Source organism: Choloepus didactylus, chromosome 8 (genome assembly GCF_015220235.1).
Source record: "Choloepus didactylus isolate mChoDid1 chromosome 8, mChoDid1.pri, whole genome shotgun sequence".
Lineage (NCBI taxonomy): Eukaryota > Metazoa > Chordata > Mammalia > Pilosa > Megalonychidae > Choloepus > Choloepus didactylus.
In genome coordinates this window covers 17,271,017-17,289,263 of record NC_051314.1, presented here as the reverse complement: position 1 = coordinate 17,289,263, position 18,247 = coordinate 17,271,017, and the positions used below count along the sequence as shown (strand labels likewise).

At 53.4% G+C, this 18,247-nt stretch overlaps 1 long non-coding RNA gene across 1 annotated transcript; it reads left to right on the top strand.

The window, feature by feature from the left end:
* The first annotated feature begins 1,473 nt into the window (after window positions 1-1,473).
* LOC119543441 lies at window positions 1,474-10,266 on the top strand. Its single transcript, XR_005218583.1, has 4 exons — window positions 1,474-1,665; window positions 2,405-2,557; window positions 9,151-9,264; window positions 9,664-10,266. It is a non-coding gene; the product is annotated as an uncharacterized LOC119543441 (long non-coding RNA).
* The last annotated feature ends 7,981 nt before the right edge of the window (window positions 10,267-18,247 follow it).

The following is an 18,247-nucleotide window of genomic DNA, read 5'->3' as shown; positions in this document are numbered from 1 at the left end:
CTGGACAGGAGGGGATGGAGAAGGGACAAGTTGAGGGAAGGATGACTTCAAGGGCAGAACTATGGAAGCTAAGGTCTGTAGTCAAGAAACCTTGGGCCAGAAGAGTGGACCCACCCATGCGCGTGGATAGGGTGAGTTCAAAGAGTTCCCAGAGTTTAAGAGTTCTGCCGTCTAAGGGTTTCCAATTGCCTGGGAAATTGAGGGGAGACTGGCCACTTCCATTGTTCAGAGTGTTGTGACCCACGTCTCAGAGTGGGTGGAGCACATTCCCCAGGGATTGGAGAGAGCCTGGCTACCACCCTACTTTTCAGAGAGGGGAGAGCCTGGGTCCTGGAGATGGCAGAGAGTCTCAGTGCCACCCCAATGCTTGAGGAAGGTAGTGCCGAGAACAAGGTGGTCTCCCCAGCACATGGATATGTTGGAGCAATCACCCCAGCGTTTGGAGAGAACAGGGCTGCTGCTCTCTCAAGCCCCGAGGATAAACGTCATTCCGTAGATGACTCTTAGACTTTGAAATCTCATGAAGCATGTCCTGCCTGCAGGTTTTCGGAACGGTTTTGGTCTGGTGATCCCTGTCTTCCTCCCAGTCTCTCCCTATGGCAATGGGAGTGTTTATCCCATGACTACCCCTTCCTTGTATATTGGAAACAGATAACTTGTTCTAAGTTTCAGGGGTTCACAGCCAGAGGGGAATTTTGCCTTAGGACAAACCATGCTTGTACCACTACTACATCTCCCCATGCTTGAGGAGATCTCCATATCAAGGGTTGTCAAACTTGCTGGCCTGGAGTCTCCTGAAGGGCCCCTAAAGTCTCCGATGCAGTTGGTCTGGAGGGAGGCCCAACAATATGCATTTCCAACAAGTGTCCTAACAAATTCCCAGGTGGCTCCGAGGCTGCTTGTCCTAAGACTACTTCTATAGAAATAAGGGGATCCCTATTAAAAGCTGGGAGATCTCAGCATGGGGTGGAGTAGAGCCTAGAAAGGAACTTTGCATTTTGCACCTATCTCAGTCCCTGGATACCATAATAGGACAGAGGGAGGGTACCGGGAAAGAAGCGAGGAGATGCCATCCTGGGGTCGGGGGTCTGGGGTCAGTTCTGAGCTCTCTCTAGTGACCGCTCCCACGAATGAGGAAGTCTTCCATTGAGTGCATGATGTCAAGTGCTTTTATTTGCCAGGCCAAGTGCTTCACATGAATTGTCTTATGTCTAATCTTCCCCACAAATCTATGAAGTAGGTTATTAATACCCCACTTTACAGTGAGGAAACTGTGGTTGACAGAGTAATGCCCCCCACCCCCGCAAAAAAAGATGCCCACATTCCAATCCCCAAAACCTGCCAATATGCTGCCTTACATGGCCAAAGGGCCTCAGCAGATATGATTGAGTTAAGGAGCTGGAGGTGGGGACAGACTCCTGGATTATAGACAGAGCAGGAGGGTCAGAGCCAGAAAGGAGAAGAGAGACAGAATCTGGGGTTGGAGTGAGTGCTTTGCAGGTGTTAGAAAGGGATCAGCAGCCGCAGCTGGGGATCGCGGGCGGCCTCTAGAAACTGGAAAAGGCAAGGAAACAGATCCTTCCTTCAAGTCTCCAGAAGGCAGCCCAGCTGACGCCTCGATCTTAGCCCTGGAGGAGTCATTTCAGACTTCTAATCTCCGAAACGGTAAGCTCATCCATGTGGGTTGTTTAGTTTGTTACGGCCGCAATAGGAAACGAGCACAGAACTCAGAAAGGTGGGGACAGGGCTCCGACTTCCTCCTTTTGCCTGCAGGGCCTGTGCTCAAAGACTCCTAAGCACAACGGTGACTCAACCGCAGGCGGAGACCAGGATCTGAAGGCACCCGGGACGTGCAGCTAGAGGAGAGGAACCGTCCTTGGGGTTGGGGGATTCTGCCATTTTTAAATGTCAGAATTGTTACGGGGCAGGGGGACTTTGCTGGCGAGGCACAGCAAAGTGTTTCCATATTTTGGGCCAACTCCAGTTGGTGGGAACTGGCTGCCCAGAGCCCATGAAGAGCAGAATCTTGAGGCTGAGCCCAGGCTCCAGGGCAAAGGGGTCTGCGAGCGACAGGCACCACCTGCCCTGGGCTCACAGTGGGGGAGGACAAGGTGGCGGGGATAGATCTGGACGAGAGGAGCCCCCCTCACTGTCCCAAGGACAGACACTGGGTCTGAAATGAGGAAGCACTCAGTTAAGTGTTTGAGGGAAGGAAAATGGAGAGAAAGGGAAAACTGGAAAGGGGAATTTATTTTCAGGGAGACCAGAACTGCGGGCTGATGGGTAGACCCCCCGAGTGAGGAGCTCCTGATTTCCCTCCCAGCATCTCTTACCCATTTCGAGCCACACCCCGCCATTCCTTTGGACAGCCATCCCTCCCACATTCATTCCTGTTCCTTGTCAGGCCTGTGACCCCAGCTGGGCAACCCGAGTCTTGGAATTTGAACCTGGATCAGAGGCTGGAGGGAGTTACAGCGTCCGATGGCCACGTGCTGGGGAGGTGGTCCACAAACTCAGCCCTGGAAGAGGAAGTGGCAGAGGTGGGCCCAGGTGCCAGGTCAGTGTGACTCCGAGACTGTTCAGATTCTTGAACCAGAAAGTTGTCTCCAAACCACACCCCAGGACTCAGAGTCAAATCACTAGAGGCCCCTTACCCTGGGTAAACGAATGTCCTGGGAGCATTACAGCCTGCTGGGGCCCAGGCATCGGCCCTTTCTGCATTCCAATAACCAAGGCAATTAAATGGCAACACGTTGCCCCACCTCCAATTTTTTTTTTTTTCCTGCTTAATTATTCAGAGTCAGTTTCCCTGGTTTGAAACCAAAGAACCCTAATCAATACTACACAGGCCCACTAGAAGGAGGAGCCGGCCAACCATAAGAGCCTTTCAACTTCTGGAAAACCTCTTTCAGTCGGGGACTTGAAAGAAGAGGGGCTGGGTGTCCACCTGGCGGAAATGTTGTCAGGTTGGTTGGGGGATAGAAGGGAAGGACAAAACGTCTGCGGCCAGCAAGCATACCTGGGCCTCATTCCGTCACCTTCCACCTGTGTGACCTGGGTGGGTCCCTGCACTCACCTGGTCTGTGTCCTGGTCTGTGAAATGAGGCATATTCATCTTGTGGGGTCTCCATGAGATCATGGGGGTCCCCATGGGGTGGTGCATGTAAGGCACTGAGCATAGTGCCGGGCAAACCCTGTGACTTCTCGCTTCTCCTGGGGGCTGGCCCCACGGGGGGTAAAACTAGAGAAATGGATCATTCAAGCACATTCATGGGGTGCCCATCAGGTGCCCGCCGCAGCACCACAGGCATAACATATATGCCTTCGTTTAATCTGCAAAGTGATGAGGGCTCTGAGGCACAGAGAGGTTAGGTCTCTACCCTCAAGGCCACCCAGCAGGCAAGCAGGGGAGCTGGGGTTTGAACTCGCCATCCAGAGCTCCAGGTCTTAACCTGGACTCACACTGCCTCCCTGGGGGAGATGCCCAAATTCCACCTCCACTGAAAGATTCCCTGACTGCAGGCAGAGGATCCCACCCCTGCCCCTAGGAGCTAGAGGTCCAGCTGGAGACTAGACACCCACACAGAAAAGGAGGGTGAGCCAAGAAGGCAAAGTAGGCGGTAAGGGCCCCAGGAGATGGGAAGACCCTGGGGGGAGGGGGAGGGTGCCTTTGTCTGGGTTTCAGGCAGTATCCAGTGTCTCCAGAAAGAAAGGACTAGAAGCCACCATGCCAATCCTGAGGCTCCGGGGAAGCAGCAAGGTCCTGGGAGAAAACAGATTCCCATAGTTTTTCACAGATCAGCGTCACCTAGTTACAAGTCACAGAGAAAGAGAGTGGCGGGGCACAGCCAGGACACAGGTCTCCCAGGCTGGGGTCCCTGCAAGCACACGGTCCATCTTTCCCCAGAAAGAGGCATTTCCCCACACCCCTTTCCCCAGCCCTTCACCCCTTTCCCCAGCCCTTCACCCCTTTCCGCAGACCCACAACGTGGAGAAAAGAGAAGAAAGGCTCCAAACCCAGAGCCCTGGGTCTCTGCTACTCACTCAGACTAAATCCCTGCATATCTTGGGAGGGTTACTTCCCCTCGCTAAAAGGAGGGGTGGGGGTGACCAAAGAACTGAAAGCAGGGACTCAAACAGATATTTGCACACCAATGTTCACAGTGGCTTTATTCACAATCGCCAAAGGGTGGAAGCAACCCAAGTGTCCATCAATAGATGAATGGATTAAAAAAAATGTGGTATAGACATACGATGGAATATTATTCAGTCATCAAAAGGAATGAGGCTCTGCTACATGCTACAACATGGATGAAACTTAAAGCCATCATGTCAGGGGAAATAAGCCAGACACAAAAGGACAAAAATTGTATGATCTCATTTACAGAAAATAAACAAATTGTGTATATTCATAAAGTCAGAAACCATAAAACAGGTTACCAGGGGCCGGGTGGGAGAGGGGAGTGGGAGTTAATGTTGAATTGGTGTGGAGTTTCTGTTTGGGGTGATGAAAAAGTTTTGGCAATGGATGATGGGATGGAGGCACAACTTTGCATATGTAATCAACACCTCTGAATTATTTAATGGAAAGTAGATAAAATAGGAATTTTAGGTTGTATATGTTACCAGAATAAAAAAAAAAAAATAAAACAAAAAACATAGAACTGTACAACACATAGAGTGAACCCTAACATAGACCATGGACTATAGTTAATAGCATAATTATAATAATATTGTTTCATGAATTGTAGCAAAGTTACCATACAAATACAAAATGTTAAAAATGGGAAAAACTGTGTGAAGGGGGTATATGTCCTTTCTGCAATTTTTCTGTAAACTCACAACTGAGCCAATAAAAAGGGAAACGGAGCTGAAGTCCATTTCCAAGATCCCTTCTAGCTCCAGTGTTCTAAGAGCCAAGAGTTATGAGTTGGGACCTGTTCAGGAGGTTTTCCTCCATCTCTCCAGAGGCCTCAGAGACCCCCAGATGGAAGAAGAATCAGGACAGAAGCTTGGTGGGTGTGGGTGTGGTAGGGGGCTCTGACCCCTGTAATCACCCTCTGCTAAGTCAAAATGCCAGGCATGCAGGGAAGTTGGCTGGTACAGGCAAGGATCAGCCCCTATGCATGGAGGGGCTGGATTGGCCTTGGTAATGGGACAGGGACCAGAACCTGGGACCTCAGTCACCCCTCCTCTCCCCACTCCACCCCACTCCACCCCACTCCACCCCACTCCCAGGGCTGGTGGTGTCCAAGCCAGCCTGGAAGGGCACTTGGTGCTCAGAAGAGACTTCTCAGAATTGGAAGGGAAGAGGGGGTGGGGGATGGGGGGGTGGGGAGGAAGTATCCTGAGGCTGCTCCCCTCCCCTCTTTGTATCTCAAACCCACCCCGGAGCAATCCTGTAGCCAGGGCTTTTCTGATTGGGAGGAGGGGTAAATGGGGGAGGGAAGCTGATGGGCCTGCTCCCTCTCCCAGGTTGCTTTGCAAATCAGAGTAGCTGTGGAGAGAGATCCTAAAACTTTAAACACTTTATAAACCAGAAGGGACCTCACAGCTATTAGACTGTTAGGCTTGGACTGGAAGGACGCTTAGATCAGTGGTTTTCAAACTGCAAGTCGTGACCCCACTGGTGGACCATGAAATGAATTTAGTGAGTCACAATCAGAATTTAATAACAATAATAAAATAGAAGAGAAAATATGAGAGTAGGAGTAGTTAAAGTGTATCATGAAAATCTTGTTTCGATTATGTCTGTTGTGCCAGGTTGTGATGCAACACATTTCTTATTCCTCGCACAGATGGAAACCTTGAAAAGCCACTGCCTTAGATTGTGCGTCTAACCCCTTTGTTCACCAGCAGGGGAAAGTGAGCTGGCACACCCAGTCCTTCCCACCTGGCCCCAACTTTCCCTCAGAGCCTCAGCTCCCTGCCCACACAGCAGACCCACCATGTGCTCTGGCCACACCTGGCTGGGTGCCCCATCCCAGCAGCTGCACACATCCACACCTGTGCACTTCCTGCCAATTCTCCCTTTCCTCAGCCACATTCCCAACCCTTACTTTACCCGAGGAGGCCCCAGGCAAATGCCACTCGCTTTGCCCATCATCCCCTAGTGGAGCCAGGCAGGATGAGCCTTTCGTTGTTGGCGGTCTGGTGGACAGAGGAGCTTGGCATGCTCTGGTCGGAAGGAAGGGAGGGAGGGAGGGAGAGAGAGAGAGAGAGAGAGAGAGAGAGAGAGAGAGAGAGAGAGAGAGAAAGGTTGAATTGCTCCGTGATGGAGGTCCTGGACCAGAGGCTTTGCTGCTTAAAATCATCCAACAATTGCTGTGGATCTGCACCCCACAAGCTACTGGGGTCACTGGGCTAATCAGAGCAACCACTGAGTGAAAAGGGCCACAGTTAAGACATAAGCAAGGAGCTGGAGGGCCCGTTAATATTCTCCTGGGTGGGGGCAGGAACCCCACGGAGCCCATGACATTTTCTAGGAATCTAAGAGTCTGGCTCTAGAGGGGTGAGGATTGGGGCACTTGCAGGCAGAAAGCAAGAACTCTTGGTGCCCTGTAGTTTCCTTATAGTACATACTGCATGTTTAAATGTTTATGCTTATGTACCCCTCACCCCCCACACAAGAAGGGTATGGCCCATGCCTGCTGGGCTATCCAGCCTCACTGCCCAGCACGATTTCCCAGCCGGCCATCCTAACACATTAAATATTTACGGAATGAATATTTATGAACCTGCAAATGGTTCCGGATGGCCTGAGAGTCAAGTCAAAGGAGGAAGAGGGAGGAAACCGGGTGGGAGGTCCGCGGCACAGGGGAGCCGTCGAAGGGTTGAAACGGGCAAGAGTCAAGTAGTCAGATTCACGGTTAGGAAATCCTTTTGGCTCAGGTGTGCGGGAGGGAGGCCTGCGGCCAGGTGGGCGGCGGGAAGGCGAGCGCGGTAGGAACCCAGGCGAGGAGACTTGCGTGTGGAAGCTGCCCAGAGGGCCGTCCTGGAGCGGAGGAATTTGCGTGGCCGCAGGTGTGCGCCACCCAGGTGGAGCCGGTCCCCGGGGCTCCAGGGGCTCAGACCCTCCCTCCCCCCCGCGTCCTCCCGGTCCCCGTGGGTGGGAACGAGAGACGCGCCACCTTCATTCCACGCGCGGGGCGGCGCGTGCCAGACCTCCCTCACTCGGGTCAGTGAGCTCAGGAGCTTTGCCCTGGCTCCACTACTTTTCTTTTTTTCTTTAAATCAGCTCATTAAAAAAACATTAATGCATATTCAAACGCGAACATTCGATGAGTATATAAGAGGTCATTATAAGATTCCCTTTGTGTATCTGAGCATTTTCATGCTAAGAAAATTGAGTGTTAGGTCAGAACCATGCACAGAACGCCAACTCTCTTTGGAAACTGTAATATCATCTGAAACAAACTCATCTTATTAAACTAACCTAGCTCCTGGCTGCTGCCCAAGGCTGCAGGCTGAGGCCTGCCCTGTTCTTTGCTAACAAGGGAGATTGCTAAGGTGGCCGCACACGTCCTCGCACCAGACTCGCCTTGACCCTAATCAAGATTTACCAAAAAGTAAGCGCTCCGTGGGCTGGGGTCGCCCGGGAGAGAGGCTGGTTTTCCTGGGGTTGTCGCTGCCCCCGGCTTTTGGGCAGCCCTGCAGTCCACTACTCCCTTCGGGACCCACCACCCGGCCCCACTCGCTCCCCAAGCTCGCTCACATCCCGCTGGGAGAGAGCGCAGGTGCGCGGGGCCGGCGCGGGGCTGGGGGTGGCGGGAGGGCGGCCTCCCGGGGGGCCGGCGGGGCGGGGAGAGGCGGCGCTTCCCGGCAGGAAGGCGCTGGGGAGCGCGGCCCGGGAAGGGTGCCCGGGCCCTGCGGCCGGGGGCGGGCGGACGCCGGTGACGACAGCCGCTCCCGGAGGGCTGCGCAGCGCTCGCCTTATATGGCAGGCTCGGCGCGGGCGGGCGAGCCGACGGCCGGGGAGGGGCCGCCTCTGGGGAAGACTTTCTCTTCGAGGGTGGGGTCTCCCCAGTAACGCCCCCAGATCCCTGGAGGCCCTTTTGGGGATCTTCCTGCGCCTCTCCCAGGCTGTGACCCGCGCCGGGCCCCGTCTTTCGGGGACTCAACTTGCGGGAAGCCCAAGCCGGGCTTCTCCAGTCCGGGATAGGGAGTTCCTTGCCTTATGACTGTGGGCAGGTTACTTCCTGCACCCCACCTGGCTGCGGGTCCCCACCAGGTAGCTGGGGAAGGGGGGAGCCTCTCAGTTTAGCTGCCTTTTCCACCTTCCAGTCAAATGGTGAGCCTTCTCTGGCTCGGACTGCCCAAACTGGGGCCTGGCTAAACATTAGCCATGGATGCATTGTGTGTTTGGTTGACTGCATCCTTCTGGCTGGGACAGGATTTAAGCCTGAGGAAATGGCCAGTGTGAGCCTTCCCACTGGTCCTCTAACTCCCTGTCATCTCCCTCCAAGCTGTGCTCACAGCACACATGCTTTTAAACCCTAAATCTGTCCAATTGCCCCATTGCTACCCCCAATCCTAAAGCCCTCTACAGTCTCCCAGGCACACACAGGGTACAGTTCCAACCCTTGGCTCAGCACACAAGGCCCTCTGTGAAGTTGCAGTTCCCTGATGCATCATGCTGTTCCATGCTTCCCAACTTTCACACCTGCCTCTCCCTCCTGGAAGCCCTTCCCCTTCAAAACGATACTTCTTCGTGTCCTCTTTCTGACTTTCCTACTGATTATTTAAACTTTCTGAGCCTCAATTTCTCGCAAATGGTGATAAGACAGTCCCTACCTCACTGGGTTATTGTGAGGGTTTGATGAGTTAATGTTAAATTGCTTAAGACAGGGCTTGGCACCTGGTTAAGTAGGTGCTTATGAAATATTTCCTGTTGAACACTCATCTTACCGTGCTCCAGTTACCCATGTACGTTGCTGTGAGTACTGCGAGGGCTGGGCTGTCCCTTTTCCCCATGTGTACCCATTGCCCAGCACAAAGCAGAGACTGAACCAGCTTTTGTTGATAAATGACTGAATTTCATGTTGTGGGCGAGGGAGAAGAGGCAGTCTCTCACCATATTGGCCACAGTACAATGAGAAATGAACCCTCTCATTTGTTGGAATCTAGCACATTTGAGCTTGTCCTCTGCAGTCTCCCAGGAGCTCCACGACAACCCCACGCGGAACCCAGGATAGACAGTGACCCCATGTTTCAGATACACCTCTGAGGCTTGGAGAGATGAAGCGACCTGCCCACGGTTACATGGTGAGTAGCCGAGTCGAGGCTAGTTTGACCAACTCATCCCAGTTTTAGCCCTGAAAGTCTTGTGTCCCAGCACCTCCTATCTCAGGCCAAGTGGGACAGCTGGTCACCCGAGCTCAAGGCCCAGTCAAACCCTAGTCTTTGAGGACCCCCTCAGCTTCATCCCCCAGCCTCCCCTGGGCCTGTTCGGCTGCATTTCCTGAACGGGGCAATGCTCTGGGGCCCAGAAGGTCTGGGAGGCTAACATAATTCTCCCTCCCACTCCCCCAAAAGTCAGATCTGCAGCAGAATGGGGGGTGGGGTGGGGGGGATGGAAGGTGCACAAGAGCATTAGAAGAGCACAGGCCCGGGGTTAGAAATTCCGTCCACACTGACACAGACTCCTGGTCCGCCCTGTGTCAGGCCCTCTGAGCACAGGCAGACGCATGGACGCGATGCCAGCAGCCAGCTCGTGGGCAGCTGGTGGCGGGACTGAGAAGCGCAGGCTCTGGAGACGTGGGGCCTCTGTGAGTTTCTGAAGAGCGTCTCCCCCCATGCCCTGGCCTCGTTTTCCTCTGAAAACCCAGGGAGTTCGAGCTGGTCTCTGAGGGCCTTCCGGCTCTGAGGGTCACGACTGGAGGAGAGCAGGGTTCTGGGAAAGGCAGCCTCTGGAGAGGAGGCCTCAGAGGTCAAGCCTGGACGAGCGAGCAAGGGGTGAGCAAACAACAGCTGCTGCATCTTCCCAAGCCGCCCCGGCCCCGGCAAATGCAGCTCCGGCCCTGCACCCCCTCTTCTTGGGCCGCTGTCCAGGGAATCCGGCCTTTCTGCCTGTTCTCCACAGCCCTTGGGGACCAGGACCAGGGCATGGAGAAGGAGGCTCCTGCTGAGAGCTGCAGCCTTGACATTGGCTTGGCCATGGCCCAGTGGTCAGGGCCACGGGCTGTGCAAACACCCGAGCCTGCCGTTTGTACCCCTCTACCTGTGGCCACCTTAAAGTCATCTCAAGTGGCCTGGGGAGACCCAGCTGGGCAGGCAAGTGCAGAGGGCCCTGCCTGGGGTCTAGGGACTTGGCAGCAGGAAGCTGAGCCCTTGGGGGTCCTCCCCTCCCCCTTACAAGGAATTTCTCCCCCACAGTCTCCATCAGCCTCAGTCAGGAGCAACCCAAGGACTGGCTGTGGGAGCTCAGATCCCCTCTGGACTCTCTCCCCCTGCAGGTGAGGCCCTTACCCTCTCAGGGCTTCCATTTCAATTTCCTCCTCCAGACTGGGGGGTTTCCTTCCTGCTGCCCCTTGCCCAGATAAGAAAATAAAGAAAATAGAGAAAAGACAGACTGACATTCCTAGAGCCATTTACTGATGCACTGCTGTCCCTTATCTCTACATCATAGGGACCCTGTGAGACAGGAGCTACTAATATGCCCGTTACGGGGGAGGACACTGTGGCTCAGAGACACACAGTGGTCACAGGAAGTGGCAGAGGGCTGGGGCCCAGCTGGCCTTCTTGGTGAGAGAGGGTCCTTTATAATTGGGACATGACATTGGATAACGGTGGGGACCAGACCAAGCACAGGGCCTGGTATACATAGAACACCACCTGGTAAGGTCACACACCTTATTCATTCATTCATTCACTCATTCATTCATTCACTCACTCATTCATTTTGCAGATCCCTGTGCTCCTCCTTTGTGTCTGGCCCTTGGGAAGGGTTGGGACATTGAAGGGTTGGGGCTCAAGGAAGAGGTTCAGTAGGATGGGTTTGGAGATGCCTGTAGTCTCCGAAACTAAGTTTTCTCCATGTGTAGTCTGGGATCCCCTGCATCAGACTCACCATGCCTTTAAAAATGCACACTCCCAGATCCCGTCCCTGACTCAGTGACCCAGGATTTCGTCACATGGGGCCTAGGCATCTGCATTTTCAAAAAGTACTGCCAGGGATTCCTATGTGAACCATAGTTCTGGACTCAGGGTTTCAGAAATGCCAGAATCTGGGGCCTGGAACTTTCCAAGGTGGAGGCAGTCAGGACAAAAAGGTGGCTGGGGTGTGGGGCAGAGCGGAGGATGTCCTTGTAGCTCAGCCTCCCCTCCCCCAAAGTAAACCAGCGGCGGGAGGTGCAGGTGCTCAGGAGGGAACCCAGCTCGGGTTTCAGGCCTGGGGACACTCCTTCCTTTCTCTCGGGGACAATAAAATGCTCCCTTTGCCCTGGGACTCCCACCTCTATAAAATCCCAAACAGGAAATAAGCTCTATGTCCAAACATGTACATTCCAACTAAATATGCGACACTGGGGGAAGGGTGGCTCCCCTGGTCTGGGAAGCGGGGACGCTAAGGGTGGTGGTGGGAATGCCATGAGCTGCTGCTTCTGCGGGGTGGTGGCTGTGAGGGAGGGGGGTGGGGGCTGGTATGAGTGAGCGGAGCAGGGACTCAGTCCGGGTTTCAATTCCACCCTGCCACTTCCTCGGCCCATAACCTAGAGCCTCTGCATCTCAGTTTCCTCTCCCTAACCTGGGGCTGATAATAGGACTTACCTCATAGGGTTGCATGAGCACCACACGAGTTAGTACACGGGAAGTACTTAGAACGGGGCCGGGCACCGCTGGGTAAGTGCTGGTCATTGTTATCAAGCCGTGGAACCCGCCAACCACACAATAGGGATGGAAATTGTAATAGGGTGATGGAGGAGGTTGAATACAGCACCCCCCAAATTCACATCCACCTAGAACCTCAGAATGTGACCTTATTCAGAAATAGGATTTTTGCAGATGCAATTAAGGTAACAATGGAGATGAGATCATACTGGATTAGACTGGGCTCTAACTACAACGAGAGTGTCTTTAGAAGAGACAGAAAAGGACACCCAGAGATACAGGGGAGAAGGCCATGTGAAGATGGAGCAGCGATTGGAGTGAAGCAAGCCAAGGAATGCCAAGGACTGCTGAGGCCACCAGAAGCCAGGAAGAGGTGAGGGAGCGTGGCCCTGGCGGCACCTGTACTTAAGACTTCTGGTCTCCAGAACTGTGAGCAAATACATTTCTTTTGTTTTAAGCCACCAAGTGGGTAGTAGGTTGTTACAGCAGCCCTAGGAGAGGAATACAGGTATTTACCACATAACAGCTCTTTGCTCAAACATTGCACTTATTATCTGGTGTCACTCTCATACCTGTGAGGAGGCTACTGTTCTCCCATTTCAGAGATGAAGAAAACTGAGGCTTGGCTGGTGAGGGAGAAGGCTTGGAGCCAGGTCTGGATGATCTAAGCCCCAGTTCAAAGCCTATCTCCACCCACCTGGGTTGGGCCCAACCAACCCCTGCACCCAGCCTTCTTCATCAAACAGATTTCATTTTCCCTTTGCACATGCTGTTCTCACCTTCTGGAATGCTCCTCCCACTGCTTGCCTCTCTGGCTAATGCATATTCAATTCTTCAAAACCCTTCTCCAGTGTTGCCTCCTGTGGTAGTTTGGAACCATTATGTACCCCAGGAAAGGCCATGTTCTTTTTTTTTTTTTTTTTTATAATTAAATTCAGTTTTATTGAAATACATTCGCACACCATACAATCATCCATGGTATACAATCCACTGTCCACAGTATGATAACATAGTTATGTGTTCATCACCACAATCTATCTCTGAACATTTTCCTTACATCAGAAAGAACCAGAACAAGAATAAAAAATAAAAGTGAAAAAAGAACACCCAAATCATCCCCCCATCCCACCCCATTTGTCCTTTAGTTTTTATCCCCATTTTTCTACTCATCCATACACTAGATAAAGGGGGTGTGATCCACGAGGTCTTCACAATCACACTGTCACCCCTTGTAATCTACATTATTATATACTTGTCTTCAGGAGTCCAGACTGCTGGGTTGGAGTTTGGTAGTTTCAGGTTTTTATTCTAGCTATTCCAATACATTAAAACCTAAGAGGTGTTATCTATATAGTGCATAAGAATGTCCACCAGAGTGACCTCTCGACTCCATTTGAAATCTCTCAGCCACTGAAACTATTTCATCTCATTTTGATCCCCCTTTTGGTCAAAAAGATACTCTCAGTCCCACGATGCCGGGTCCACATTCATCCCTGGGAATCATACTCTGCGTTGAAGGCCATGTTCTTTTAACTCATTCTTGCAAGCACAGATGTATTGTGGGTGGGACCTTTTGGTTAGGTTGTTTTAATTGAGATGTGACCCACCCAATTCAAGGTGGGTCTTAATCCTTCACTGGAGTCCTTTATGAGAGGATAAAAGGCAGAAATACGGAGAGAGATTTTAGAGAGAAATGCCCCAGAGATGCTAAGAGAGGACACACAGACAGTCACAGAGAAAGCCACTGGAACCAGAAGCTGACAGCAATGAAACCCAGGAGTGAAGGACCAGCAGGTACAGGCCAAGTACCTTACTATCTGACAGAGGAACCCCAGATAACAGTGGCCTTTCTTCAGAGAAGGTATCCTCTTGTTGATGCCTTAATTTGGACATTTTCATGGACTTAGAACTGTAAATCTGCAAACTAATAAATCCCCATTGTAAAAGCCAACCCATTTCTGGTATATTGCATTCCAGCAGCTTTAGCAAACTGAAACACCTCCTTTCTGTGATTTACCCGACAGCCCCTTGCAGATTGACTTCTCTTCAGGGCTTTCAAATCATTTACGTGTTTCTATGTTAGCATTTCTACTTTAGATTATAACAATGTATTTACTGTGAGCCCCCTGAGGGCAGGGGCACTGTCCTACTCTGAATTCCCAATAACTTGCCCTGGACAGACCCAGAGAAGCACTCGCAGGTGCTTGCTGGGCTGAGGTTAGAGCATGAGGTTGCCGGGTGTGGACTGGAGAGAATATTCCAGATTTAGGCATAGATCCTGAGCAAAGTTCCTACTTGTGGCATGACAGAGGGATCCCTTTGACCCTCCCAGATTGGGGGGTTGGGGTATCAGTGTGGCAAAGGAGGAATAGCCCTGGGCCCACTCACTCTCACTGCCCTGTTTCCCAGGGTGTGGCCTTGGGCATGTTACACCACCTCTCTCTTTCTCTGGCCCTCAGTTTCCTCATCTGTGAAATGGGAACAACAATCTCTACCTCAGGTGGGTGTTGGGAAGATGAGAGAAAATACAGGTGAAGCATCTGGCAGCAAAGGGCATGGAAGGACCAATTGGGGGACACCTCCCGGCTGGGGTTGAGGAAGGCAGTAGACAAGAGACAGATGTTACTTGCCTCTGGACACCAGTAGGCTGGCCAAAGCGGGGGACCAGCTCCTCCCCAATGAATCATTAGCGGCTGTGGAGCAAGGGCGTCCTAGCTCCCAAGAGGTGCTCCCCTCCTTGGTGGCTTGTGGGGGACGGGCACAGAGGTGTGAGGGAGAGGCAGTGGCCGGGAGGCACGGGGAACAGAGGAGCAGACAGGGTGACTGCCAGGGGGCATTCTCCAAGGCCGAGGTCACCACCCCCAGCTCCTGGTGGCTGCCCACACCTGAGCCACAGGCACCAGAAAGCCAGCTCTAGGCCATGAGGAGGCTGTGGCAGGAGTCAGGGCCAGGGCTTGGGGCCCAGTATCAGCCCCACAGCTTGGCACAGCAATGGGCCCCCCATGGTGGGGTGCCCTTATCTCAGGAAGCCTGGTGTTTCCTGTTTAAGGAGTAGAGTCAGGTTGGGGAGTGCTGGGAGAAGGGGAAAAGCAAAACCACTAATGGTTCTTGAGCTCCCACTAGGTGCTGGTGTGCTTCTGGGTGCCAAGCCATTTAATCCTCAGGATGTTCTCATCTGGTGGTGATTTTTATTCATCCCAATTTGCAGATGGTACAACTGAGGCTTAAAATGGTGAAAAGCTTTGGCCAAAAGGGACAGCAGTATGGCTAAGAGACTTTGGAATCTACCACATCTGAGTTCAAATTTAAACTCTGACACCTACTGATGCCAAATTACTTATACTCTCTGGGCCTCAGTTCCCTCATCTGCAAAATGGGGATCATGATAGTCCCCACCTCTTTGAATTGTTATGAAGGCTCAATGGGATGATGTGTGTAACATGCACTGAGCAAGTGTTAGCCAGCATTATGTTCCCATTTCACAGATGTGAACACTGAGCCTGAGGAAGGTGAAGTTGCTTGCTCTGGGTCACATGACTAGGAGGTGGCCAAAACAATATCTGAATCCATTTCTAATTCTACCTGCCCTACGACACACTGTGGAGTGGCTGATGCTGGCCCCTGGCTTCCCAAAGGCTGCCAGGAGGTGGCTGCTGGGGAGGAGGTGAGGCTCCTTGGAACAACCAGAGGCCCAGATTTTCTGCAGAGCCCTGAAACCCAGCCCTGGGTACTGGGAATTCAGGGTCACACCTGCAGCCGGTGTTCCAGGCAGCAGAGAGGAACCGTGGCAGCATCCTGCCCGCCTCGGACACGGCCCCGACATTGTTCTCCAGGCCCCTCCCAGGACAGGTTCACGCATTAGGGATTTCCGGCAGCCTGTTCAGAACCACTTTGACTTTCCAGAAAAGCTGGGCAGGCAGCTGGGGTGGGGGCTGAGCTGGCCGTGGGCTCCTTACCCGGGGTAGGGACTGCTGGGAAGGGCACTGATGGCCACCATCGTCAACATCCTTTTGACCCAAAGGGTCCTGGCCCCAGAGCCTGCCCTTTTGGGAGATGCAGCTGCCCCGTCATTCACCTTTCCTGATGCTGAAGGGAAAAAAAGGCCGTGACTCATTTTCATTTTGAAGTAGTAGACAGAGCACTGGGCTCAGGTCAGAGCACTTGGATTCAAGTCCTGGCCCACCACGGACATGTGACCTGGGCGAGTCACCCCTCCCCAGGCCTCCTGCCCTTATGTGGGAGACTGGATGACTTGAGGTCCCTTCCAGCTCTGATGTTAGTTCCGGAAGGACCTGCAGCCCCTGTGCCCTGCTGTCTTGAGAGCATAAGCCTCTCAAGGGCCAGTTTCTGCTCCCTCTTCTGTGCATTTGGAAGGAACCCACGTTAGTGATCACCACACTACTTACTCCAGAACCCTTCTTTTCCTGGACAGTGCTCTTTGGGGGTGAGCTGTGCCGGGAAGCCCACTGACACCTGCCTCTGTGCTCAGTGTCCTCATCTGCAAAGTGGGGCGAACTCCTGCCTGGCAGGATAGTGGCAAGGATCAGACAAGAGGACACACGTGAAGGAGGCAGTACAACAAACTCAAGTTTCCATCCCGTCTGAGGGCCTCCTATGTCCAAGCCAACTGGACAAACTATCAGAATTAATGTTTGGAGGTTCCACCCCGGGACTGTCTCTGGGCTGGGAGGGAGCCTGGGGGCTGAAGCACCTTCCAGTAGTTGCTTAAGCTGCACAGAAGCTGGGGCTGGCCCTGCAGCTGCCCGGCCGAGCCCTCTTCCCCAGGCCTAGGGCCCACCAAGAGGGTGGCAGTGGCTGCTGAAGATGCCGAGCCAGCAGCGTTCCCGGTGAGGTCAGCAGCATGGAATTAGTCAAACAGGCTCACCCTGAGGGTTTGTGCTCATAGTCAATGACTCATGGCCGTGACAGGCCTCAAGGGCAGAGCTGCCAACCTGGACACCGCCACGGGCACACCTCGCCATCACAGCTGGCCTTTTAGGGAGAGGCACCCCGGGCCCGGCCCTGCCCCCAGCCTCCGAGGCCTTCCCAGCCCTCTCCCCACTTACCCGGCCAGAGGTCAGGCTTCCACCTGGGTTCACATCTGGCTCTGCCACTTTTTAGACATGTCCTTGGGCGAGTCAATTTCTCTGAACAGGTTTTTTCACTCATAATATGGAAATAGTACTTGCCTCACAAGAGAGGAATTAGGTGAGGTAATATTGTAGGAAGTGCTGGGCAAAAGGTACCTTTTAAGGAGTGGCAGTGGGGTACGGGGGACAGAGATCGGGTGCCCTGGCTCTGCGTCCTGGCCCCACCTCTCACTAACTGTGCGTTTCTGTTACTCAACCTTGCATCAGGTTCCTCATCTGTAAAATGAGCTGCCACCACCGGCTCTGTCAGCTCGTTGGAAGATTAAGATACCGCACTCTACATTCTGTAAGACGACATTGGTGGGTGGCGAGGGTGGTACTGGGGAGCAGGGCCAAGCTGCCCGGCCTTGGGTCCCAGCCCAGCTGCTTATGGACGTTGTGACCTTGGCCAAGCTACTTCACCCCTCAGCTGGATTCACAGGTAGGGGCTGCTGAGGCCATGAGGGAGGGTGCTCAGAGGCGTGCCCAGTGACCCGGAAGTGCTTTCTGAGCCCGGGCCGTTATCACCCACCTGCTCCTGGCTCCAGGCCTCTGTGGAGAATGCACATCAAATGAGCTCCTTTCCCCACCAACGCCTTGTCTACCCTCCATGGGCCTCTGACAAAGCCCGGCCCTGTGGTCTTTCAGAGGCCATGGACCTCCATTTTTGAGCCAATCCTGCTCTCCTGTATTCCCAGCAGCCTTCCCAAGGCAATCCCTGGGGAGAGCCCTCGAAGACCCAAGTAACTCAGCAGTTCTAATAGAACAGGGTGAGCCACCGAGAACAATGCACATGTCAGTGGGCACAGCCTCTCCAGGGCTGGAGGGAAGGGTGCCAGGGTAGCCCTGCTATCAAGCACCCAAGGCTCCCAGGAGGCTGGTAGCTCGGCCCGGGGAAGGAGGCAGAGAAAAGGCTTTCCTGGCTAATGAGCCTGGCTCACCTGGCCCAGGCCTCCCCGGGCTCCTTCAGGGGCCAGCTTCCTGCAGGAGCAGTCAGGGGCCAGTCAGTGGAAAAGGAAGCCCCAGAGGGCTCAAGGGGATTAGTCCTAAGCACCTAGGCCTCTGGGGCAACCACATCTGGGTAATGGGGACACCACCGACTCGTCTTGCCAGGGCACAAGGACTGTGTGTGGGAAGGAGGGGCCTCCAGAACGGCAGTATTAGTAACAGGAGGGGCCAGTTAAGACAAAGACGGTAAGAGGATGGTGGAAGTGGCAAAGGAGGAAAGAGGACAGCACCCCAGTGTGGGGGTCACGTTGCTCTCCCAGCCCAGACAGAATGGAAGCTGTGGA